The sequence below is a fragment of the Nycticebus coucang genome, chromosome 11 (genome assembly GCF_027406575.1).
Source record: "Nycticebus coucang isolate mNycCou1 chromosome 11, mNycCou1.pri, whole genome shotgun sequence".
NCBI lineage: Eukaryota > Metazoa > Chordata > Mammalia > Primates > Lorisidae > Nycticebus > Nycticebus coucang.
This window is the reverse complement of record NC_069790.1, coordinates 83411910-83439591: the sequence shown is the minus strand read 5'-3', so window position 1 is coordinate 83439591 and position 27682 is coordinate 83411910. Positions and strand designations below refer to the sequence as shown.

Sequence of the window (27682 nt, the reverse complement as noted above, 5' to 3'; positions counted from 1 at the left end):
AAATTGAAGAAATTACTTTAGAAAATTGCTTCGTCGACTCTATTTAATTTACATTTTTAAATTTTAAAAATGTTTCAAAGAATCACATACACATTTCTAGAACATGTAGGGATAAAATAAACTGCACGTTTATACTATAATTACAGATTGCATAGTACACTTAACCCAGTATAAAAAGAATCTCCCATGTAGCTCAGCTTCTATAGGCACAGTACAAAGGGAGATGTTAATTAATTGGGCTTCAAGAGAACAAAGAATTCCTGATCAAATAAGCTCAGGAATGCCACTTACTAAATCCTGTCTAGGAGATTCAAAATACATATTAGCATATTAAAGGTTATGAGAAGTCTCTGCAGTTAAAAAAAAATCCAATTACCTGCATTTAATGATTAAACACACATTTATCTGTAAAGAGGACAATTTTTTTTCCCTCAGCACATCTATTAACAACCCTGCCTAACAAAAGAAAATAAAACCATACAAAATTTAAACAGCTTTTCCTTAATCTCAATTTGGAAAGAGGTAAATGATGGATTTAAGAGAAAGAAAGATATCTGATGGGAACCCAGTCCCCCTCAAACCAAGGTAGAAGGAACTCTACACCATCATCCAGACCACACCCATAGCAGGGAAGGTGGAAGGGATCCTTGCCTAGATCCATCACAGCAGGCTGAAGAGAGCTATGCAAAGTAAAAACAGGTCCAGCCAAACCCTGCAAGGTAACTTTGAGGTAGTCAACATGCCCTACTCTGGTCACATACGGGGAGCTGGATGGTCATTGCACAGCTAAAGCCTGAGGAAATCCCTTGTGGGACTTGTGTTAATTAGTATTTGGACTTTGGGAAAGGGGAAGGAAGAATATGATCTGTGCACCCACACCACTAAGATAGAACTCTTTTATAACTTTGATGAATGTGAAGGCACCCACAAGGGAACTTGTACTTATAATTTGATACAATATTCAATATATAACAAAGAGAAAAGTGAAAGCCCATATGCATATTCTACAACCCCACAGTCTCCTGACCTAAGAGGAGTCACAGTCCCTGAAATCTGAATGCTGATCTAGACCAGGGAAATAGGAAAGCCTAGCCAGGTGACTCTGAAATACCTTATAAACATACATGTCTTAAAAAACAAGATAAATATTCTTCAAATTAACAAAGCGAAAATATTCTATTGAACTAACCTATTCCCAAGAATGGAAGACTGGTTTAATGAAGTGTGGGGAAATGTGTTTGGATCTGTTCTTTTCTGCTTTTTCATTCTCATCCTAGTTTGTTTTGTATCTCTTTCAAACATCTTATTACTAGATTACTAACCCACTTTCTCCACGGTTACCACCTCAACTCTTAATGTGTGAAAATTCCAGGGAAGTTCCAGACAAGGGGAATGAAGGAGCTAAGGAAATTTCACCTCAAAATATGATTCCTTAGTATGAAGAATATTTTGAATTAAAAGGCCATTCATGATCAGAAAGCCCTGGCCTCTCCTCTCTAAAACTTGAGTTACCTGATTTAGAGTCAGAAAAGACTGCTGACTTCCTTACTGCATACTAATAGACCTGGCCATAAGGTCATTTGAAGCACAAGACCTGTGTCTTAGGTTAATCTACAATTCGATCTGTTTCCACCTATGTACCTACATCCCCCCCATCAACCACTTACTGCACGTATACTTTCCACACTTCCCCCCTCCCTTCTAAAAGGCATCTTTAAAAGTCTCTGACCATCACTGAGACTTTGGGTAACCATTCTTGTGATTCCTCCTATGCACATGGTATTTGGAAATAAACCTTTCTCATATTAATCTACCATAATTGTGAGTTGATCATTCAGTGAATCAACCAAAGGGAAAGGGGCAAGTTTTGCTGTGATCCCTACACCTTATTAATTTGAATTTTTGCTGTGTCTAGCACAGTGTTTAATAGAAAATATTTTAATAAATGTTTATTAGTTAATTAATGTAATGAGAGAATATAAAAATAAAAGCCAAATTGGAGTGTTTGGAGCTCTGAAAGAGATTTGAAATCCTGAATTCCAACCAATAGTTTTTAAACATTGTGGTATAAGATATATACAAAAGTTACCATTTTAGCCCTTTAAAAATACACAATTCAGTGACATAAAGTACATCCATTGTTGGATTGTTGTACAACGCATGGTTGTACAACTCTTACCACTATCCATTCCCAGAACTCTTTTACTATCCCCCCCAAAAAAATACTGTGCCCTCATTACACAAGAAATCCCCAACCTCACTCCTCTCAGTCCATGGAAACTTCTCTTCTATTTTCTGTCTTTATAAATTGGACACCTCATATAAATGGAACCAATTGTCTGTTTATGCCTAGCTTATTTCACCTAGCATAATGTACCCAAGGTTCATCTGTGTTGTAGCATGTATCAAAATTTCAATCCCTTTCAAGGCTGAATACTAGTCTATTATATGTATATTATTTAGGTCATCTGTTGATGGGCATTAGGATTGTTTCTACCTTTTGACTGTTGTGACATAGGGAAAGAGGGGAAGAGAAATGTCTTTTCCTCATCCATGCTAGGTTCCTAGCTGAGGTCACTATAACAAAATAGAGATTAAAGAGAAAAACCTATAAATTTATTCACTGTAACTTTTATGTAGCGTGACAGTTTGTGTAAGGAAATGCAGACCCAAAGAAATTAGTTAAAGTTGGGTATTTTTACACTGGGTTTGATGAAGAAGTAGAGAAATAGGATTGGACAAAGGAAGTATGATCTAAGCAGAATAAACTGAGGGAAAAGCTTAGCAAGGCTTCTTTGTTCAGATGTATTTTTTGTTTTGTTTTTTGGTATCTCTATGTCTTTTGCTCCTTTTCTCCAAGTATAGATGGGCACCTCTTATATGAGGGTTATGTGGCCTCCTTCAAAGGAAGGTCAGAAAATCCTTCCTACGTTTATGACTTGCTTTGGAGGAGAAGGGTAGAGTAAGGTGAGGGTAACCTTCTTGCTTCTGCTGTTGTCTCAATTTTTTTCAGCTTGAAGTATTTTGGGGTACTGTGTCCTGAACTCCTTCATGAATAATGCTATTATGAGCATTGGTATATAAATACTATTTGATCTTGTTTTCAATTCTTTTGGATACATACCTGTAAGTGGAATTGCTGTATCATATGGTATTCTACGTTGAACTTTTTGATGAATTGCCATCCTGTTTTCCACAGCGGCTATATCATTTTATATGCCTGCCAGCAATACCTGATAGTTCTAATTTCTGCAAAACCTCACTGCTATGGTTTAAATGTTTTTGTACTCTTCAGAATTCACATTGAAACTTAATCCTCCGTGTAACAGTGGTGGGAGGTGTGGCCTAAAGGGAGGGATTTAGGTTATGTGGCTCCTCCGTCCTCATGAATGGATTAATGCTGTTATAAAAAATTCTTTTTTTTTTTTAAATTTCAGATTAATATGAGAGTACAAACAATTAGGTTTCAGTGTTTGTATTAGTTAGTTGTATGAAAAGGTCTTGCAAGAGTAGATTCACTCTGTGTCCTATTCTGCTATGTGAGGGAACAATGTTCTTCCTTACTGGAGAGCTCAGCATTCAAGGTGACATGCTGGAAGCAAAGAGGCCAGGCCTGATTCTCTGGTACCTACATCTTGGTCTTCTCAGACTCCAGAACTGTGAGAGAATAAATTCCTGTTCTTTACACATTATCCTGTCAGTGGTATTCTATTATAGTAGCACACCAGTACATATTATTTTCAATTTAAAAAAAAAATGCCTGTAATTGACATTCTAATGGGCATAAGGTGATAATCTTATTATTGTTTTGATTTGTGTTTTCATAATAATAGTGACACTGGAAATCCTTTCATGTGCTTATTGGCTATTATTATGTTTTCTTTGAATATTGTTGAATCTCAGTCAATGATTTTTAAAATTTTTACATGACCTTTACAAATTGCCACATTTTTTATTTTATTTTATTTTATTATTATTTTTTTTTTTTTCGTAGAGACAGAGTCTCACTGTACCGCCCTCGGGTAGAGTGCCGTGGCGACACACGGCTCACAGCAACCTCTTAACTCCTGGGCTTACGCGATTCTCTTGCCTCAGCCTCCCGAGCCGCTGGGACTACAGGCGCCCGCCACAACGCCCGGCTATTTTTTGGTTGCAGTTTGGCCGGGGCTGGGTTTGAACCCGCCACCTTTGGCATATGGGGCTGGCGCCCTACTCACTGAGCCACAGGCGCCGCCCAAAATTGCCACATTTTTAACGTACAATGATCTTAAGTACACAGCGATTTTGGCTGGAAAAAAATGTTATTCCTAGATTGTCAACACTAGGATTCCTAGTGGAGAGCAGTTAGCGACTCCTCATTTCTTCTTCATGGTCTCACAGAAAAGTAAAGAGGGTCCAGGACCTTGTGATCTATCAACATGGAGAACAGAGCTGACAAATTCTTCCTACTATAAACACATAAAAATGCGAGATAAAATATTATATCATTCAATCAATGATCTTTTAACAGAAACAAGAGCAGGGAAATTTTTATCTTCAGCTTCAGTTAGCAATCATCTGGTCATATAAAATGTCATTAATTATATTAAGGATGTTTTTAAATGTGACTTTTGGCAGATGAAGGAGAAGGTATATGAAAATAATTTATTAATCTTCCTTCTTTTTCTCTTCTTTTTTTTTTCTGGGCCCATCTGACCTTGCATATAATGATTAAGAGGTTTATAAGGGACAGCAGCAGTGGCTCATATCTGTAATCCTAGAACTCTGGGAGACCGAGGCAGGCAGACCACTTGAGCTCAGAAGTTTGAGACCAGCCTGACCAAGAGCAATATCCATCTCTACTAAAAAAAAAAAAAAAAAAAAGAAAAATTAGCCAGGCATTTGTGGGGTAGGGGCACCTGTAGTTCCAGCTACATGGGAGCTGAGGTAGGAGGATCTCTTGAATACAGGAGTTTGAGATTCCTGGGAACTAGGCTGATGCCACAGCACTTTAGCCTTTACAATGAGTGAGACTCTGTCTCCAGAAAAAAAAAAAAGCAAGGTTTATTTGAAGAATATGACAAGGAAGAATCTAAAAAGATAATTTCATGATTTTTTTATAGTATTCCTTTCCTTATAGATTCTTATATTGTAACATCTTTCTTAAAAATTATTAAATAGTTGAAACATTGCAAATTTTCATTTAATCAGCAAGATTCTCCCAGGTTTTCTCCTTGAAGTTTTCCTAGAACTTTGTCTAGAGGGCAGCACCTGTAGCTCAGTGGGTAGGGCGCCCACCACATACAAGGAGGCTGGCGGCCTAGGCCAACTAAAACAACAATGACAACTGCTACAACAACAACAAAAAATAGCCAGGCATTGTGACGGGTGCCTGTAGTCCCAGCTACTTGGGTGACTGAGGCAAGAGGATTACGAAAGCCCAAGACTTTGAGGTTGCTGTGACCTGTGATGCCACAGTTTCACCCAAGGTGACAGCTTGAGACTCTGTTCAAAAAAACAAAACAAAACAAAACAAAGAACTTTGTCTAGAAGAAGTGTGAAAAATTTTGAAATGACTATGACTACTGGACATTCTTTTAGTGGAATGCCTGGTTTACCTTTCAAGATTATCTGGTTCTTCTGGGACCTGTGCTCTGGGCTGTCCTTGACTCAACTATTTTACAATTTAGGAAGTTGTAGAAAATTGACTGATAGTGAAGTACCGATTATTCCTTTCTATAGATATGCTAATGAATTTTATCATAGATATACAATTGATTTCCACTTCATAGAAAAGATTATTCTAAACATTGTCATTTAGTACCCTTAGCCTGTATTGTACTCATCTATTAGAGAATTTGCTTCAGCATTCCTGATCGCCTTACATATAACTGTTCCTATTCTTTTTGAATAGGTTGTGATACCCTACAGGCCTCCTCATCAATTAATGAGTTAAATAAAATCTTTCACATATGTTCATTTAATATTTGTATTTTTCCGTTTTGAAAATTATCCTTTAGCAAATTTTTTTAGCCTCGCTAGCGGTTATGTATCAGTTCTCATGTTATCTTAGGGAAAACTTGAAGCAACACTTCACCTTTGAACAAGTTCCATTTTTTTTTTCTGTCCTAGTTATAAGGAAAGTATTTTGTAGGATTTCCAACTTGGTAATTAATAAAATATATGCTTATTAATTCTAAAGAGCATTTTAAAATTTTCCCTTGTCTCTCCCCACCCTCACCCTGCTCCCAAATTCTAACTTCCTGTCGCTTATTCAATCTTGGGCTCATTTCCTTTTTTTGACGAGATCACTAGGCTGGTCAATTAAAGAAAAGTTATGGACATAGTATCTCTGGACTTAAACATTAAGTTCACATTTAAACATTTATCTTTGTCTGATAGTTTCTGTATTATAGGATAAGTGCCAACATGAAACTGCATTTTGTGCTGGCCCTGTTTAGTTGAATTTCATCAAAGACTGTTATGCTTATTGTGGGGATGATTTAGATTAATCTTTGTTGAGCACCTTCTGTTTGGCACTTTTACTATATCATTTAATTTATGAGTATTTATCCTATGTGTGCCCAAGGGCCAAATTAAGACCAGTGAGTAAAAGTTACAAAGAAAATACTTTCACTGAATAAAAAACAGCAACTTTTCAGCAGTTAGAACTCTCTGAAAACAGACTGTTTCATGAACTAGAACACAGGGGAGTGGTTAAGAACATAAAGTTTGGTGTCAGGCAGACCTGCCCTTGTCTGGGAACACTTCGTAGTTTCTTCATCTGTAAAACTAGAATAATAATAATATCTACCTCAGAGTGTTTTTGTGAGAAATAAAAGAGATAACATTTTTAAGTGTTTTTAGCACAGAGTCCAGCACAGTGTTTTTCAACCTTTTTTATCTCATGGCACACTTGAACCTGTAGTTAAACTTCCACAGCACACTTAAATTACATTGACTCCCAAAAAAGAGTATAAAAAAGAATATATTTACTGTGTTCTAAACCTCTTTTGAAAATAATTTAACTAACGATCTTTAAATTTTTTTTGTGGCACACCTAAGATCCTCTCACCACACACTAATTGACATAGTAAACATTCAACAAGTTGCAACTTTAAAAAAAAGCAAGTGTTAAGGACTCAACTACAACTTGAACATTACCATAGAACTGAAAACAGTGTAACCTAAACATTTGTACCCTCATATTAATCTGGAAAAAAAAACAAAACAACACTTGAAATATTTCCATTACTGGGCAGCGCCTGTGGTTCAGTGGGTAGGGCGCTGGCCCCATATACCCAGAGTGGTGGGTTTGAATGCAGCCCCAGCCAAACTGCAAAACAAAAAAATAGTCAGGCATTGTGGCAGGCGCCTGTAGTCCCAGCTACTCGGGAGGCTGAGGCAGGAGAATCACCTAAGCCCAAGAATTTGAGGTTTCTGTGAACTATGATGTCACAGCACTCTACCAAGGGCGATAAAGTGAGACTCTGTCTCTAAAAAAAAAAAGGAGGGCGGTGCCTGTGGGCGGTGCCTGTGGCCTTGCCTTCGGTAAGGCACGGGCCCCATATACCGAGGGTGGCGGGTTCAAACCCGGCCACAGCCAAACTGCAACCTAAAAATAGCCTGGTGGTGTGGCGGGCGCCTGTAGTCCCAGCTACTCTGGAGGCTGAGGCAAGAGAATAGCTTAAGCCCAGGAGTTGGAGGTTGCTGTGAGCTGTGTGAGGCCACGGCACTCTACCAAGGGCCATAAAATGAGACTCTGTCTCTACAAAAAAAAAAAAAAAAAGAAAGAAGGAAAGAAATATTTCCATTACAAAGATTAAAAGAAAGCAAATATCCAATGTACTCAATACGAATATGAAATCAATAGATAAAAAACTACATGTCCGCAGGAGAGAAAAACACAATTATATTTAAGTAAGAGGGAGGAGAGAAGAAGGAAAGGGAAAAGGGAAGGAAGGTGAGGGATTTGTAAACTCTCACCTAATATACACAAAGTAAAGGTATAAGGCGCACCCTCTGAGTGAAGGGCTCAACTATAACTTGAACTTTACCTTACCAACGCAATCAATGTAACCTAATCAAATGATTAGGTTTGATCCTCATATTAGGTTTGATCCTCATATTAATCTGAAATTAAAAAAAACGACTATTATCGGCCCCTTTGCCTACTTGTCCTAGCAGTGCAGGCCTGTTCACTGTCTATGGTGGATGTATCCCTCTTTGCAAAATTTCTTACTCTGTAGACCTGTCTTTCTTTTCCTCAGTAAACTTTGTTTCATACTTCTCTTTTAAAAAAAATACTATGGGGCGGGGCCTGTGGCTCAGTGAGTAGAGCGCCAGCCCCTCACTGAGGGTGGCGGGTTCCATCCCGGCCCAGGCCAAACTGCAACAAAAAAATAGCCAGCGTTGTGGTGGACGCCTATAGTCCCAGCTACTCCGGAGGCTGAGGCAGGAGAATCGCCTAAGCCCAGGAGCTGGAGGTTGCTGTGAGCTGTGACTCCATAGCACTCTATCGAGGGCGACAGACTGAGTCTCTGTCTCTAAAAAAGAAAAAAAACCAAAAAACTATTGTTATTATTATTATCATCATTATTGTTTTGTTTGTGATCTAAGAATGAGAAACACATGGAATAGAATCATCCCAGTTTATCCCAATCTAGATCAACCAACTCCCAGCTAATCCACAGATGTATGAGCAAAAGTGCATATTGTTTTAAGCCATTTAGTTTTAGGTGTCTTGTTAAACAGCAATATCTGTCCAATTCATCAAGGATGAGGATACTGTACATATTTACTTTTTTATTTGAAAGCTGAATTACAGGCACTTCCATGAAGTGAAGAGTGAAATATTATCTGTTGTCATCACTGATGCTTGTCTGAGCTTCCATGTGCTATGCAATTGTTGTTTCGAGAAGCCATACATAATTACTAATCATCTTTCTCATTTCTTCTGCAATTCTTGCACACACTCTCAGAAGGATCGATGTTGTCTGCTTGTTTCTACAAAAAAGCTGAAGTCTGTATTGCAAATACATGATGCTTATTAATTAAAGAGCATTGTTTGGTGTTTTCAACAGTACTGATGCCCATATTCTTTAGGTTTTAAGCATTGATCTGCTCCTGCCTCATTCGTATCTTTAAGAGTCCGGGAATCCTTGGTTTATTTATAATTTTAGTTATTTGTGCTTAAGAATAATTTCTGTGCACAATATCCAGTTTACCTTAAGTTTTTAAATTTAATCTTAATGTGTACATGTTAAAGTCAATTAGTAACTCTAATTTATTTGGAACTGATTATCCCAATCATTAATTCCCTTTCCTTTTTATTTTGCTTAATTTTGAAGCTCATTCACAGACATTAAACAGGGCAATAAAAGGAAATGAAACTTAAATTATGTAGTTTCATTTTACATTATGTGCTGGAAAGTATTAAAGTATTTAAAATATGATTTTCAATTAATTATGAGTTTTATCCTTAATTCGTCTGCTCCATGTTAGCATAGTAGTGTTTAAGATATGTTTACAAAGTTTAAAGAAATAGCATAGTTTAATTAAGTAACCAGTTTTTTTATATTTCAATATGTTCTGTTTTATTATAGTTTTTTTATTGTTTCAGGTTAATTGAAGGTACAAAGAATTAGGTTATAATGTTTGCATTTGTTAGGTAAAATCCCTCTTATAATTGTGTCTTGCCCCCAAGAGGTGTGCCATCCACCCTGACTCTGTGCCCATTAAGTGAAAACACCCCCATCCTCCCGCATCCTGCCCTCTCCCTGCTCCCTGCCCCCTCATTCCCCCGCCCCCCTCCTTGAATTTCTTTGTGTTTTTCTCTTATGTATGTGTGTATTAGATTACCTACAGGCTTCACATTAGAATTGAGTACATTGGATTCTTGCTTCTCCATTCTTGTGATACTTTACTAAGAAGAATGTATTCCAGCTCCATCCAGGTTAATACAAAAATGTAAAGTCTCCATCTTTTTTATGTCTGAATTATATCCCATGTTATACATATACCACAGCTTGCTAAGCCATTCCTAGGTTGGTGGGCATTTGGGTGGTTTCCATAAATAATCTATATTATTGGAAAAATTTGGTAATGCTCACATAATCTAGGGGAGGACCTAAAGATCAGGCTTGGAAAAATGAGTAATAACTAATGGAGGCCATAATTGAGGATAGCCAAAATCCTTCTGCAGAAAGAACTTGTGCCACAGTTATAGGAAAAAAATCCAATTTGTGTATTACCTGTTCTAGATTCAAAGCTCTAGGCAAGAGCATCAGATTGACTGAAGTTAGTTCACATGCTTTTTTTTAGGAATGAAAAGAGCTGGGAGTTGGAGTATCTTCCCACCTAAATCAAGATTCTCAAAATTCTCTATGATTAGAAAGATGTTTGGATAGTGGGCATACACCACTCATAAGGGTTCACTAAAGGACAAACTCAGTCAATCAGATTTTCTCCCTGGACATACCCAAATGACAACCAATGATTTTAGCATACCATTCTTGGTATCTCAAATAAGGAGATATGAACTTGGGAGCTACTGAGTGGCCATCATCTACCCAGTATGTGGACAGAGAAGCAAAGGAAGCCTATTTTCAGAGAGAAAAGAATGAAGAAAACAAGAAAAGATCTGAGAGATGAAGAAAGATGTAGTAACTGTTCAGCTCTTTCCTTAGGACTAAAATCCTTTCTATGCTTAAATTATTTTCTTGTTTAGGGTGGCACAAGATAGGTTCTTTTCTTCTTCCTTTAAAAAAAACAAAAACAACCACTGTATTAACAAGGATCAGGACAGTTTCTATTACATTCAGCTTGGGGCAACAAAGACTTTTATTGAATACAAAAATTGGTACCTGTGATATGTGGTATGGTTTTGAGTAAGAGATTCTTAATCAGGAAAATGAAATTGGTGAAGTCAAGGCAAAGCATGCAATAAGGAAGTGCCTTTTAGCCCCACCACCCACCCCAATCTTAGGGCAGAAATTTAGCAGTCTTTATGGAGTATCAAAGTAACTAGTGAAAATGGCTTATTGCCTCTTACAACTCAGACCATTGTTCACCAATCCATCAGGGGCCTTGGTAGAAAATATTATGTCTGTTTTTTGTATCTGTCACTAAGGTGCAGGAACAAAGACAACCTGGAGCAGCTTTATAGGAAGCACACAGAGAAAATCTGAGCTTCCAAATAGATGGCTCTGGTCAGATGAAGAAATAAAATCAAGGAGATGTGAATTGCAGTAGTCAAGTCCTAAACTGACTCCCCTTTCTGTAGTTAAGATAAATAAATATGTTCACTGAAAAGCACAGGATCTTGGAAACAGGAATGGTAGTAACCTGGAGGAAGCAGAAAAGTGGGGAAAACATGTCTCTACCTCTCAACCCTATCCTTTCAATTACCTCTCACTAGCTAAAACTGGAGAACAGAACAATGTTCCATAGCTGATTAGAAAAGAAGGGATTGTGCTATTCTGGCTACTTCATACCAGGCCAGTTTCTAACTCCTGTTCTAGAGAGCCCTGTGACTAGCAGAACCTTCAGAGTTGCTTTAAAAACAAGCAGAGAAACAAAACAGGTTTGAATGGAGTGAACAGGTCCTGGCCATTCAGTTCAGGGCATGACCTAACAAGATTTGTGGTGCTGGATTTTAGCAAATCGAGTCTAAAATGAATGTGACAGCTAGCCAGAAAGGCTTTATTTAGAGTCAAAGTGCCAGGAAAAATACTAAACCTGGTGAAAGGGCCCCATAATTGACTCAAACCAAAAGAGAAGGGGGATGTAATTTTCAGGAAATCTTTAGATACAATCCAAAGGAAACCATCACCCAGTGGAATTTCACTGTTGGGTCAAGAAATTTGTCAAAGGAGTCAGTCAAAAGTATGCCCGTAGACATCACAGGTTCTTTTGAGCTTTTCAAACTGCTGCTATCCAGCAGAATAAATCATGTCTTTTACACCAGTGACTGATACGTGGAGTTTTATTCTCATTTAACTTCTCTATGTGGACATTTCCCTCACGTATTATATATGAGATGTATTGAGGGTGGTTAAGTTTGTAATTTAATTCTTAAATTGCAAGAAAATGAGAATCAGATTAACACTGTATCAGAGGAGGAAGGGAGCATCACCCAGGCACTGTACCTAAGAAGGGAAATGGCTCTGTCTTCACTTTTGAATGTAATTGATTATCTGTTTATTACTTTGGGTCATCTGCTAGTACAGAGCATGTCTGATCATGTGCATGTATGTGTGTATTTGCATTTGAACATGGGGTAGTCGTATCTTATTGATCATGAACACCTTTATAATAAGAAGGAAGACGTGTGGGTTCTGAGTATATTTATTGGGATATCTGCCTAGCCATTTTTACCAGAATTGCCTGTCCTGTCCTTCCTGATAGCCCTTTGGCTGTGTTGTTTTCCCACTGAGCAACTCTGATGAAGCCATAATTGATTGGCACTAGATGAACACCTGTCTCAAAGAGGGCAAATTAGGTTCTGTCTTTCCAAAAATAAGACTGGGGAATTATGCGAAAGCTTTTCTCTTCTTATCTCCACATTCCTGCCTTAGTCCATCACATATGATTTCTAATCTTAGAAATATTATTATCTTAGAAAGCTTAGAAAGTTTTTTCCCCTTCTTCCATTTTTTAGCAGTTCATGCCTTGGGAGTTGGTGGAGTGACTCAATAAATTTGAGAAAGGTTCATGTCTGATCAGGCCATTTATTCTGTTTTGTAAGTGGAATGTGCCCACCTCCTTTCTGCCTTCACCAAGTCAGGCCTGCTCCTGAGATGCAAGAAGTGAAGTTTCTGGATAATTTGCCTGGACTGAGTGGGTTCAATTTCAAGAAAAGTTGTAGAGAGTTGCATTTTGGCTTTAAGTTGAAGCTACATTCTCTGATTTGGTTTTACTGTGACTGTTTCTCAATTGGCTTAGCATTCAGAGGGAGAATGATGCCATTGGTTGGCTGCATAATGTCCAAAGCAGTTGAGGCACCCAGTCATTCTGGGCCAGTCTCTTGAATGATGGTGATGTAATTCAGGGAGCTGTGAAGTAAATATCTTCTACCTATCATGTGGAAAATGTATCTGTAGAAATTGAGAACAAAGCAGTTGTGCACAGAGAAACAGAGTAAAGACAGAGAGACAGAGAAAGAATGTCCTGATGATTTCAGTCCCATCGGAGAGCCCAGCTGCATTATCCAGGCCAGAGGTTCTGCGAAATACCACAATAATTTATAAAGAATCCTAACTAACATATTCTCTGAATTTCATTTTTCTCATCTACCAGTGGCAATTTTAATACATGTCCTATGTATCTCACTTGGAGAACTAAATGAAATAACAGAGACAAAAAAAAAAAAATCATTAACTCTTAAGATTCCTTTTGATAATATCCCAAAAGTCGTTGTCCAGCCTTTACCTTGACAGGAAATCACTATTACTTGAAGCAGTCTGTTCTCTTTTCAGAGGTCTCTTGTTGCTGGAAAGTTTATTTTATATATACAGTAAATCAAAATTTTCTTCCCTGTAACTTTCTCATTTATCCTAATTCTTTCTTCTTGGGTCACACGGAACAAATGTAGTCTCTCTTGTTTAGGACAGCCCTTGAAGTTTATGAGGACAGCCATGAAATTCTCACCTAAGCCTTTTCTTCTGTAAACTGAGTATTTTCAGGTACTTTAAGACTATGCTGTGATTTCCATGCATGATTGTACCTGGAATAACCAAATAAGTTTGGACATAGAAGTAGAATAGCTAACAAAATTGTGATTAAAGCTAAATCATTAAAAAAGAAAAACAAAAGGCTTTTTTAACAAGGTAATTGGCTGCAACAGTTACCTTTTTATAGTGTTTCTAAATTCATGACAGATGTCTTCAGGTTTCGGGGGAAAAAATAGAAGTTCTGGGGAATTCTCAAATCATTAATGGTATTTATGTGTTTTTAAATAATGAATACCTATAGTAAGAAGGGATGCATCATTTTTTGGCGATAGGGTTATATTAAAAGTTTCAGAGGTTTTCTGTGAAAATAAAGACACAATACTAAATGCATTTAATGGGAGTATATATTTTAATAACATATAAAAATGATCTCTATCTGATAACCAAAAAACTTAAAAGAAGATGAAATTATCACTAAGTAAAACTTCAAATAAAAATGATTATAAGTTTGAAAGAGAATACAAATACATATTTAAAAGTTATCATTCTTAAAATAAAATTTTAAATATACAAAGCATAAATTGCCATATCTGATAGGGTTGATTTTTGTTTTGTACCAAATATTCCAAACATAGATAAATTTCTTTTTGTGTTGAAGTTGGTTGAATTATTAAGAGTGCAGCCAAAAACACCTTGAAGTGTTACAGCTCACGTACCTTCATATGATCTCATTTGTTTATTTTCTCTGTTTGCCTTGATTTTAGAAACTGGTATTCTTTTTGATAATTCAGATTTTAGATCACTTTCCGATTTCATGTTGGAATATTCCACAAATATTTACATCTTCTTTGCATTTTCTCTATTAAAGTATTTGCAAGGATTCTGGTTCTGGGTAAATGGAAGTGGTCTCATTCCTCCCAGGTCCTCCATCTTACAACTAAAAAACCCTGGGCATATCTCAGTAAACAAGCATGGGGAGACTCTGAAGGTTGAAAAGAAGAAGGTGAGCTCTTTAAGAACTGAGAGACCTGAGGAATGACATGGCACTGAGTTTCATGGACTTAAGCCTTCTCTGTATCCCAGACAGAACACTGTGGAAGCTTCCAACTTGGAGCCACCAACAAACATATACAAAAAAGGACAAGCCTGTTCATTTCTCCTAGCCAAAAGTTTTTGGCAATACCTGCCTTACTCCAGCCAAATACCAGTAGAAAAACTGTGCCCCTCCATCTCTCAGGGGTTCTGTTTCTCTGTTTCTCAAGGTAAGGTTGGACAGGAAGCTTATTTTTCACCACATTCACTTGGAAGCATGAAGAAGCATTTGGATTCCCCACAGTGGCTTTGGCTGGCTGAGTAGGGAGCTGATCTTCCATCCCTTGCCTAGTGTCAGCAGGGTTCAGCAATGAGCAGGGCCCATGCCCACAATGGGATGCAGGCTTATCAAGGCTGTGTGTCAGTCCAGGCTCAGTGGGGCCCAGCAGGGAGCTGAGCCTTCACTCCCATCCAGCATCAACATGATCAAACAGTGACCCATGACGCCAGTCTAGTCCATCCTCCCACCTACTCCACCCCTGCACAGAAGCAGGGCCCCGTGGATTGTGGAGCTTCCATTCCCACTGGTGTCAATGAGACAGACTGTAGTGGTGAAGGCAGGGATAGCTGGTACTCTGCTTACCTCTTTTCACTCCTCTGCCATCAAGGAAGCCCAACAGAGAGTTGAGAGCTGAACTTCTGCCCCATTCCTGCAAAAATCCTATGACTCCAAATTTAAGAGGCTGAATGAACCCCAAATAAGAGAAAATCAATGTCCGTACACCCTAATTAAACTTTAAAAAGTAAGGACACATAAAAAATCTTGAAAGTAGCATATTACTTTTAGGGGAGTCCCATGTTCGAATGAGAGCATATTTCTCATCTGGCAATCACAGAGGCCAGAAAGAAGTGATATTACATCTTCAAGTCCTAAAAGAAAAAAACCTGTCAATTCTATTTCTGGTGAAAATAGAAATGAGTGGGAAATAAAGACAATCTCAGATGAAGACTCATGTATGGGCCTAGCCTTTGACACATTATTTTTGTATTGATTAGTCCTACGAAATCTACTATTTCAGTGTTTTTAGTTTTTATAGTTATCAATAAGTATAAATCCTGAGTTGGTTATCACTTTAACAAATTTTTAGTGTGTGCAGTTTTGTTTTGAATTGTTCTTCCCATTACTAGTTATTATTAATTGCGGGTTTGTAGTTATTATCTGACAAATACACCAGAAAATTTAAGCAATTCCTTCAGATATCTCAGGATTATCAATCAAAAGGCAATGAAAGAACTGCAGTTTTTACTACGGTAGAGTATCAGGAAACCCTTGTACACAGTATGAGGCAGGCTAGGGTCTCCTATGTAACTACTTCTTTCATTTATGGATATAAGGATTTGGTCAGCTGTTACTAGGATAGTCATAATGGTGGGTTATGTTTTTCCATTGTTGAGAAATAATTTACATATGTTATGATAAAGGAAAGAAAAAGATTTTTTTTAGCCTTTATATTTTTCCCTTACTGATTGTTTTTGTTTGCTACTTTATCGTATACCTATTAAAAAAGAATAGAGAAACCCTGCCTCTCACTGTAGTAAATAAAAAAGACAAAGTCATACTTGTTGAGATCATTGTCAGCATCTTGTGAGTTAAAATAGAGGCAGGCACCCTACCTGTGAAATGGTGAGTAGGGCTTGTCCATAGAGCTTGATCTTTAATACTTTTTTTCTTATTCTAGTTTTTCCTGGATTTTTGAACTGTAACCTTGAGAATGTCTCGGCATGACTAGCAAATAAAAGGACTTTGTTGAAAACCCTTTTGATTAATCTTTATTTTTTAGGAGGTTTTTTTTTTTATCTGAATCCTGACTTGCCTTGAAAAAATAACTTATTAATTAATTTGAAGTCAAGGTAAGGAGAAGGAAGTCTCCTTTGATCATTGGCTAAAAATTAACCTTAAACATTTAGAGAATAGTTACTGTTTCTGAGTATGTGAATCTGAGTCTTTCATATGTTGTGATTGGTTTGTGTACTAGCTACTGACTATCCACTCTTAGGGGGAGCAGAGGGCAGAAAGGAAAGAGTAAGGGTTAAACAAGTGAACATTTCTTCCTTAGAATCTGTCCAGGTAAGGCAAATCTGATAGATTTAGCCAGTAAGGAAACCATGAGCTGCAATTTGCCATTTTTTAAATCCAGAGAGTTTTATTACTTGGACAGGAAATGCTCCAGTAGCCAAAGGTGCTAGCTCTGATGTGTCTTGCACAGGATGACACTGATACAAAGCCAGATGACCAAAGCCAGCCTGGGCTCCAGGTTCTCATTTTCTGACACACTTCAGCTAAGCAGTTTTACAGACTGCAGCTATCCTCTAAGGAAAATAAGGCAGTAAGTTAGGACATCAGAACCGTAAGACACTGGGAGGCAAATGAGAAACGGCCTTGGGGAAGTGCCTCACAAGCTTCCCATGCTCTTGTGTTGTAGGAGAATCAAAGAACTTCCCACCATGACTTAGATCAGCTGCAATCAAGCCTTGCTATGTGGGGATGAGCAAGAAAAGGTGCAGATGCTCAGGGTGCTGTGGTAGAGCCACTCTCCTGCATTTAGTCCCGGCAGCCGTTTGTGTGACTGCAACTTTGTTAATTGAAACTAATGACTTTGGCTCAAATAAATTATTTCTTGACATTAAAAGGAAATCAAGGAGAATGATTATTGTAGTTCAAGGAGGTTAAATTAATGAAGTCTTTGCTAAAACTGAAAGTCACTGATTGGTTTAGATGCCAAATTATGAGAATAAATACATCTCAGTCACTTTAGGACCCTAGTCATTTGTCTCTCCATTTCCACTCTCCTCCTGTCCGGTCCCCAACCTTTTTCTCCACATGCTTGTCCTGCATATGGAACACAAGGAATGAGAGACAGAGGTGGAAAGAATCCAGCAAAAAAAAAAAAAAAAAAAAAAAAAATTGCCTGTGTCCAGGTGTGGTGGCTCAAGCCTATAATCCAGTGTTTTTCAATCTTTTCTATCTCACAGTACACTAGACCCTATAGTGCAACTTTCATGGCACATTTAAATTGTGGTGATCAAAATAAAAAGTAAAAAAAAAAAAAAAAGAACATACTAAGTTTTGAACTTCTTTCAGAAATCATTTAATTAATGATCTTTAAAAATTTTTAAGGCACACCTTAGATACTCTCATGGCACACTGGTTGAAAATCACCAGTGTAATCACTGTTGTAATCCCAGCTACTCAGGAGACTGAGGTAGGAGGAATGTTTCAGCCCAGGAGTTAAAGGTTGCAATCACATGTGATCATGCCACTGAACTCCTGGGTGACAGAGCAAGACCCCATGTCTAAAATATTTTTAAATAGTTATTCATTTATGTCACACATATGTCATCTATCCCCTTTTCTTCCTTCCTTTTTTTTAGTTTTTTGCAGTTTTTGGCCAGGGCTGAGTTTGAACCCGCTACCTCTAGCATATGGGGCTGGTGCCCTATTCCTTTGAGCCACAGGTGTCACCCTCCTTCCCTTCTTTTTTTGTTGAAATATTTTAAAGCCAATTCCAGAAAGTATGTCATTTAACTTCCATGTACTTAAGAATGTCTCTCCAAAAATCGTGCATATTTTCCTCCAGAAACACAATGCTATTTTAACACCTATTGAAATAATTATATATATGTGTGTGTGTATATACTTTTTTTTTTTTTTGTATTGTCTAACACCAGTCCATAGTCAAATGTTCCCGATTGTCTCACAGGTCATTTTATTGTTGTGATGTTTGAATAAGGATCTGAAAACGTTTCACATCTTACATTTCATTGCTGTATTTCTTTAATCTAGACCAGTGGTTCTCAACCTTCCTAATGCCACGATGTATGATGTATTTTCATTGTTACAAAGGGGTCACCACCCACAGGTTGAGAACCTGATCTAGATTGACCCCTTTCCTCTCCTTTTTGTATGGTTATTTTGTTGTAGGGACTACATCAGTTGTCTTCTAGTGTTCCACATCCTGGATTTATCTATTTCCTTCTCATGGTGTTCTTTAGCTTGTTCCTCTGACTCTCAAGTTTCCTAGAAGTCTGTAAATGGAAAGTCAGTTTTAAGGCTTGATTAGTTTTTGTTTTTTGTTAAGGAGGTTATATAGGTGGGCTTAGTACTTCAGATAGCAGTAGTACTTCAGGAAGTACACAATCTCTGGAGTCCCATTTGCACTGATACTTAGATTATTAGGCCCAGGCAGTGACAGTCTATTCTGCCTTTTGAAATTCTTCCTCAACCTTTCATTTAATGGTTTCATGATTTTTGCCTGAGTCATTTATTTCATGAAAAATTGCTAACTGGTAGTTTTCTAATTCTGTCATTTCTTTTTCTTTCACACTTATTGTTTAAAAAATTACCTCAGCAACTATTTGGTTTTCTGAAATACGGTTCATTCAGGAAAGGTAAGTCAGGAAAAGTAACTTCTAATTCTTTTCATTGACAATTTTAAAGTAATGGGTTAGTGCTTGTTACTCGCAAAAGTGTGCAATGAATTTTTTTTTTTATATGTCTTGTTCTTGGCTTTTTTTCTCTGGAGCATCATTTCTTAATAATGAATTTTTGTATATTCAGTATTGTTTCAAACAACTTCTTTCGTAGCTTTATTTTTATGGTTATATTTTCCATCTTTGACCAAAGGATCATGTTGATGTTGGTTTCTGTGTCCCTTTGACACTCTCATTTTTTATTTATGTTTTGGACACAGAGTCGTGCTCTGTACTCTCAGCTAGAGTATGAAGGCATCATCATTGAGTTTACCCTCAAACTCCTGGGCTCAAGTGATCCTCCTGTCTTAGCTTTCTGAATAGTTAGGACCACAGCTACTCAGGAAGCCAAGATGCCTGCCCAACACTCTTCTTTGTTGTAAATGGATTCCAGACTTTATGGCACAAGATAGCTTATACTCATCTTTGTATAATATATATCTTGCCCCAGACCTGAAGTCAGATATTCCTTTGGGCCTCTCTATTTATTTTTAGCTGGAAATTGTATTTTAACACCCCAAACTGGATGACTTACATTATTTTATTTATAATAAAAGTGAAAGCTTATATATCTAAAATTTTATTCTAAGGCTGTGACTTTACAATCAAGTATTTATTTAGGTAATAAATAAAACTATAATTGCTTATTTTATTTTTAACTCACTTTTAAATTATTTACAACAAAGGAGGTATATACTATTCATTATAAGTGTACCTAAAATTGGACTATTAATTATATACTATTGTTTTATTTTTCCACATGGTATAAATTACATTCAAAATTTCCCAAAAAGTTTGAAATAAAGGATATGAAGGAAATTGCAAATGTTGTCACATCAATTGAAATAAGAATATCAATTTCATCATAGTTGCTATAGTAAAAGCTTTGAAAAACTTTTAGAAATGTGCTTGTTTGATACAAGCTGTCAAATTTGAGGTTTAGCTTGGAATAAGTGAAGGGCTATAATTTCAGGTGTTAGCAGAGTCTTATGTGGGAATACATGACATTCAAACAAATGAAATGCAAAATGCTGTTTGGCAATAATTCTCTATGTGAGATCTGAGGATCACCAAAGGTTACGGAGATCCTCTCTGAGCTCTGCAAAATCCTCCCTTTTGCAACTGTGAATTTGTAGTAGGGCCAATTTTCTTCATAGTACCTGCAGTATAACAACATATCACAATAGACTCAGTACAGAAGCAGGTTATGAGAATTCATCGTCTCCATTAAGCTAAATAAGAAAGAGATTTACAAAATGTATAAAAAATGCTGTTTTTCTCAGTAAGTTCTTTTTTGAAAAATATAGTCATTATTCATAAAAATGAACTTTACAGTAACATGTAATGAGTTAAAATAAACACATATCTAAAATTTTAATACAGTAAATATGGACATAGTCTATACCCACACAAACAATTCTCTTTAAAGTTCTCAATCATCTTTAAAAACATAACTGTGATTTTTTTTTTTTTTTTGAGACAGAGTCTCACTGTGTCACCCTCAGTAGAGTGCCCTGGCATCATAGCTCATAGCAACCTTAAACTCCTGGCCTCAAGTGATCCTCTTGTCTCACCTTCCTGAGTAGTTGGGACTATAAGCACCTGCCACAATGTTGGGCTATTTTTAGAAATGGGGTCTAGCTGTTGCTTAGGCTAGTCTCGAACTCTTGAACTCAAGCAATACACCCATCTCAGGGACTCAGAGTGCTAGGATTATAGGCATGAGCCACTGCGCTCAGCCCTTGTGATATCTTGTGTGTATATATATATATATATAGCTAGAAATAGATTTTAACATACATGTATATATCACAGAATTTGTAAATTTAATTATTATAAGTTAATATTGCTTACATATCTCCCTGAATATTAGATGTCTAACCATAATTTAAATTTATACCCTAGAAAAACATGATTCATTTTCTCTCAATGGCATTAGAAGTTTGTTTACTACAGAAGGAGACAAATCACTGTATTTCAACTAGATACACAAAGCCAAATACCTAGCTTAGAATTTAATGGATGAATTTGAAGAAAATGGGATGTTCTGAACCTTGATCTCAGCTGTGGCTTCTTTTTTAAATAGATTGTTTCCTTTAAAGTGCAATTGTAGGTTCAAAGCAAAATTAGACAGAAGGTACAGAGTTCCCATATATTCCTGGCCCCCCCCCCGCACGCACAGCCTCCCTAACCAGCAACATCCTGTACCAGAGGACAGTTGTTACAACTGATGAACTTATACTGACATGTTATTGTCACCCGAAGTCCAGAGATTACATTAAGGTTCACACTTCATGATGTATAATCTATGGTTTCAGACAAATGTATGACATGTGTCATCATTGTCATATTAAACACAATAGTTTCAGTGCCAAAAATCCTCTGTGCTTCACCTATTCATCCCTCCCACCCACAAACTCTGGCAACCACAGATACTTTTCTTGTTGTCACAGTTCTGCCTTTTCCAGAATTTCATATCATTAAAATCACACAGTGGGTAGTTTTTTCAGATTACCTCAACTTCTTTTTTAAGTACATCTGATGAATCTTGGTGACAAAGTCAAGTCAGAATTAGCAACTCTCTTTGTGTGTTTACATACTTTCCAAAATGGTAAAAGTCATACATCCTATCTTTGTTTTTTTATCTGTGCAAATTTCCTCACAGACTTTTAATTCCAAGTGATCAGGAACTCCATCTGTGTAATTTGGGGTCAATGGTACCAAATAGTTCTTGACTGCTATTTGATGAGAGTGGTCCTGTTAGTCACGTGTTCTTTGAATTAAGTCCTTCTTTTTTTTTTTGGCCGGGGCTGGGTTTGAACCCTTAAGCACCTGACAGAAAAGCTCTTACCTTACAACAATTATTTGCATGACAAATAAGAAAAACTGCCACGTATCCCCTTCTAGAGTAATTTTGTTCTCTTTAGGATATTCTTGATGTTGTGGTTATCAGGCCATTTAAATCTAAGCAGATTCTTTTTTTTTTTTAAATTTGTTTTTGTTCTTGTTGCCATTTGGTCGGGGCCAGGATTGAACCCACCACCCTCCGTATATGGGGCTGGCACCCTACTCATTGAGCCACAGGTGCCTCTCTAAGTAGATTCTTAAACCTTTAAAATAAATTTTGAAATAAGAATACCAGAACATCTGTTACTTAAATGGGTATTGAGTGATTTAAAAGTGCACAGAGGAGTTTGATGATACTTGGAGAATAAACATAGAAATAATAAAGGTAGAATTGGAGAAGGGATTAAAAAAGGAGAAAAAAAGCATTTTACAACTGTTCAGTACTTTCGGGTTCTACTGTCTTTGTAGGCTGTAATTACCGAGTTAAGAATTTGTACCATTTGTGTGACACACCTTTTGGGGGTAAGACACAAGTATAAGAGGGACCTTACCTAACAAACGCAATCAGTGTAACCTTGGTTTCTTGTACCCTCAATGAATCTCCAACAATGAAAAAATTTTTTTTTGTATCCTTTGAGGCAGGCAATTCCAGTTTTTCACTGTTTTGAGTTACTCCCCACTTTGCCTTGCCCAGAGGCAGAAAAATTGAAGTGCACCTAAGCAGAAAAACTGAAAGGAGTCGCTAGTGAGGTGTTTTGCCGGTAAAGCTGCGCACTTAAGCAAAACTGTAGGGTCTCATTTTCCTGATCTGTAAAACATGGGGAGGCTCTGAATACACAGTTTCTTTTTTTTTTAGCTTTTTGTTTCCCTTACAGCCATTATTACCGTGCTGAACTCAAAGCAAGTGCTCAATAATTGCTTGCTGAATAAGTGTTGTTTCTGATCCTTTGGAGACCAGGCCGGGTTTTGTGTGGGATCTGGGCGGGCGCTCCGGGGGCGGGTTTTCCGCTGGGGGCGGAGCTTCGCGCGGCCACCCGCTCGCCGGGGAGTAGGGGCGGAGCTTGCCTGCGGCGAAAGGCGGGGTTCGCGCGGGGACTTCCCCAGGGCAAGGCTGCGCAGCGGGTGCGGAGGGCGGGGGTCCGGCGGCGGGTTGGAGGGCTGTGAGGCTGGCGTGGGTAGCGGGTGGGAGCGCAGCCGCGAACCCCTTGGTGGTCGCCGGGGTTTGGGAGCTTTCCCGGGAGGCGGCCCCGGCGGAGCGGGCATTCCTGGGAGGCGGAGGGCTTCTCCGCGGCGAGTACGGCGGCCGCTGCGAGCATGTGTACGTCCGCGTGTTAATCTGAGGCCCGCGCGGCGGCCGCCTCCTCCTGGAGAACGCGCGTGGAAAACCGGCGCCTAATGTTGGCGAGGACAGCAGGCGGGAGCTGACCCGCTCTTCCCCAGCGAGCAGGCTCCCCCACGCGCTCCCTCTCCTTGTTCCCCTGGAGGGGACTCCTGGGCCCCAAGCCCCGGCCCTGAGGGAGCGCGGTGGGGACGCACTGCCTTCTGCCTGGAAGTGTTGGGCAGGTGGTGGGAATGCCCTCGGCTTGGAAAATAGAGATTTTTAAGCAAGTGCCTGTTTCTGTCGTTTTTACCCTAGGGTTTTGGCCAAATTGGGCGAGGGCACAAAATAACCACTTACCCCTTCTCACCGAGGAAGAGCGGGAGAAAGGGTAAGTAAGGACTGGTCAGGGGTGGAAGGAGACAGGACTTGACCCTGAGAGACCGCGCACCCTAAGGCGCCAGCAAGGGACAGCAGGGACAGATCCAGCAACCGCTTCTGGGAAACTTGGGCCCGAATTCTACTTTCTCACCAGGAACAGGCGGCCCACCTTCAAAGGCCACAGGCCCCAAATCAATCGGGGACTTCCTTTCAAGCTTACAGACCCTGTGGAGTTGGCGGGGAGTTTTAATAGCTTGGGCATAACTCCCTTTTAGCAACTTGACCTGAGGGGAAACTTCCATGACCCTTCACCTCTTTATAACTTTGTAGCATTGGTCCTGTCGTCCTCTGTCTCTGGCCCATATCTTGTTAGCCAGCTTTGACTAATCCTTCAGACAGAGCAGTGTTAAAGAATCAAAGTCCTGCTAGAAAATTTTTTTTTTTTTTATTGTTGGGGATTCATTGCCTGCTAGAAAATTAACAGAACTTCCTCTAGAGATCTTTAGCTTGTTTGAAAGGGAACGTCTGAAAAATTCCTGTAGAATCCGCAAGCCTAAAGTGAATAGCAGTATCACGAGTGTTGGAAGTTCTTTGGATCTTCTCAAGTTTATAGAAGATATTTTGAGGGGAGGGAAATTACCAGGCTGGGGCTTTTTCTCTAGGCCTTCGTTTTGAGACCTCAACACAAGCATTCTATTCACTTCTGAAAAGTTGCCAAACAAACAGTACATTGAGGTCCTTGGCGATTTACTGTGATTTTCAGATCATTGGTTCTTTTCTGCAACACTTTTTCTTCTCCCTTATGTGGTGAAATGAAACACAGCTCTCTCAAGTTTAGAAGCCCCCCCGTACGGACCTATGTGTCACATATAAATAATGTTTAAGTTCGTTAAAATTCAGATTAGCCACAGCAAGAATGTAGCAAACTGCATTCATGGATACTTAAACAGGGAAACTAGAACTGCCTTCTGTGGCTGTCTTCACATTGGCTGCTGTGTCCTGAACCTGCCCTCTTGTGCTCCAGTGCTGGGTGACCATGTAATTTGTTTTTTGAAAAGCTAGCAAGTGGTTGTTAATTGTTGATGGGTTCATTCATTGATTCCATAGTTATCTTTTTCTACCAGGTGCTGAGCACTTTGATAAAAGTAGGATGATGAGAATGATGAGACTGCTGGAGATGGCCATTTTGGAGCAGACTTCACCAGTTTTTTGTGGATTTTCTGAATAGTTGTGTTGCCACCCAGCCAGGATCATCTGCCTGCTGCCCAAGAGAAAGACAATATCAAGAGATAGCTGGGTTTACAGCAGAAGAAGAGTTTATTATATGTGGTGCTAAGCAGGGTCAGGGGTTTCAAAGACAGGTTGGTGGGCAAAAGATTAGGCAATCAGCGTCTGCTGATTGGCTGGTTTCTGGGTGGAACCATTAGTCTTATCAAGGTGGGTCAGTTACTGGAATGCAGAACCTTGGTTGGAGGGTCCAAGACCAGGGGAGTCAGTTCCTTGTCAGGGTGGGTTAGTCAGTCCACTGGAATGCAAGACCTGGAAAATTTCTCCAGAACTACTCCTAGGTTCCATGCAGGTGATGTTATAATGGTGAAGAGTTAAGAACCTTTACAACTATCTGCTGTGTCCTCCAGAGTAGCAATTACAGAGAAGCAAACAAAGGGAGAATGATTGTTATCAAGTGAACAGGGGACAGTGGCTGATTATTATAATTACTTTAGCTAGGCATGTTCCTTCACAGAGTTGGGGCTCTTAACCCCTGTTCTCACCTTGCACCCTTCCATCAATCTGTAAGGGCAGTTTCAGTTATGCTTAATTGACAAGACATTCCTATATTCGTGATCTTAATAGTTTTTCCAGGTCTGTATAGTTTTGTGGGACATGTGTTATCTATTCTGCCTTTCTGCTATTTTCAGTAATAAACTTGCAACTGAACATGATTTGTGTCCTGTAATGAATAGCGTTATAGTCATTTTTCAGTGTCTGAGTATAATAACTAGATGAGGATGACTTTTTGAATTGTTCCATAAGAAAGGCCTAATATTAGGAAACATGGAATATGTTAAGGATGATGCACTTAGGAAAATAAATAATAAAGTAGACCATTATATAATTTTCTGTGCATTTAACCTCCTTTAAAAAATTCTAAGCTAGAAAAGTTCTTTTGTCTTTTTCTGGTTATAAGAATTATATAAGATAAAAACACAGTTCTTTAGAATTAAATCTTGCAGGGATATAAAAGGTAGAAAGTGAGTCTTCTGTATGACTACTCTCAGAAGACTATTGTTAAGAATTTGGTATTCTTAAACTTTTAGTTCCACGTATATGCACATACAAACACGCTTGACAGCTTAACTATATGTAGAACATCTATCTTAGCTGCATATTAATATATTTGGAATATATCTGGAATATATGTGTGTATAGATGTTATTGTTATTTGGTAAAATTGTATCTTTCTTTTTCTCCAACTTCTTGGCTGTTTACCACCACTCCTCACTCCACTCCAAATCTTCATGTAGTTGTAGGATGCCTTTTTAGCCATTTAGATATGACCTTGAATTCTGGCTCTTATTTTATCAGCTGTGTCACTTTTGGCAAGTTAAAAGTTCTTTGCTTCTTGTTTTCTCACCCGTCAAAACAGAACGATGTGTATATAAAAAAGAATGTGTGAAACTGTGCCTAGCATATAGATTCTCAATGATAATTTCTGTATCTAGTAACCCATCACTTTCTTATGATCTTCCTTTTGATTGAGGAAAGCAGGCCAGTACTTACTTTCATACGGGTGCTAAGCTTCCTTAGTATTTTCACAGAGGATCACCTACTGTATCTTACCTTAGAATTTCTGGGACAAGGACTGACACCTGGTGTGGCTTGATTTCCTCCTATTAGATCATTCTTCAGCCCCTGTGTAAAGAGTGTCAGCTTGAGAAATGAAGGAAAAGGGTTTCTATGTGTCCTGAAAGCTCTGACACTGTTCCTAAAGTGAGAAAGACATACTACCACATTTAGCAGAGTGCTTAAGCTTAGGATTTCTATTTCAGAAATGTCTTTGGTTTATAAGAATTACGATAAAAATGCTGATGCTTCATGTCCAAACTGTCATGATTTTGCCAAGTTGTGGGCTTAACATACAGCTAAGCTGTGTATTAAGTGTATCTAGTACTGCTCTGGAAGCTGAGAAAGACAAGTCCACAGACATCTGATCTCTCACTAGACATCTGGTTTCACTTTGCTGAGGAATACATTTTGTCAGATTAAAGCAAATCAACTGTAGTGCTGTAGTTTGTGGCATTTCTATCATAAGCTCTGGTCTGTAGGGTTCAGTATGATGTTTTATTCAAATAACAGCACACTGAAAATAAACACCTGGTCAGATAAGCACATTTCCCACAGGTGTCTTCTAATGTCATTGTTTTTACAAGTTAAGAAGGTGAAATAGTTTCTATTCTTGGTGATTTTTACATTAAGACTTATTGTGGAAGCAAAAATATTACTTAAGAACCTGTTGTATTCTGAAAATTCATTTTTTAAGTCTATTGTTTGTAATGTTAACAATGTACTTACAGGAATAAGATATCAAATAGTATTTAGATTTCCAGGTCAGAACTCCAAAGTGTGCCTTTTATGTATTAGTGGAACTGAAGATTCTAACCAATATTTATAATAGTCTTTTAGAGGTCAGTGTATTTTGAGTTCTAGTCCAGAATGGCTGGACCACATCCCCCTCCTGTTTGAGGTAGTGAGCAGTATAGAAGATTCTGAAGGCTGTCAGATCAGCCTTGATTTTTCAGGAGGGTTTTGTCATTGCTAGTTGTGTGACCTTGGACCCAAATTCTTCATCTGTAAAATGGGACTGTGAGATACAGTGAGCATGCTTATAAAGTAGCACAGTATGTGCCACACAATTGGTCTT

The 27682-nt window shown here is 38.3% G+C and overlaps 1 protein-coding gene across 6 annotated transcripts in view; it reads left to right on the top strand.

Annotated features, from left to right (window-relative positions):
- Positions 1-23122: 23122 nt before the first annotated feature.
- The window catches only part of IMMP2L (inner mitochondrial membrane peptidase subunit 2), a 980841-nt gene continuing 976281 nt past the window's right edge, over positions 23123-27682 (top strand). For 2 of the 6 annotated variants that reach the window (XR_008383663.1, XM_053609140.1), the window contains exons 1-2: positions 23124-23183; positions 23698-23770. The gene's annotated coding sequence lies outside the window, so the exon portion shown is untranslated. Of the gene's footprint in view, positions 23380-23697; positions 23771-27682 lie in introns of all 6 variants that reach the window. The other 4 variants (XM_053609135.1, XM_053609139.1, XM_053609136.1 and 1 more) reach the window with 4 other exon arrangements.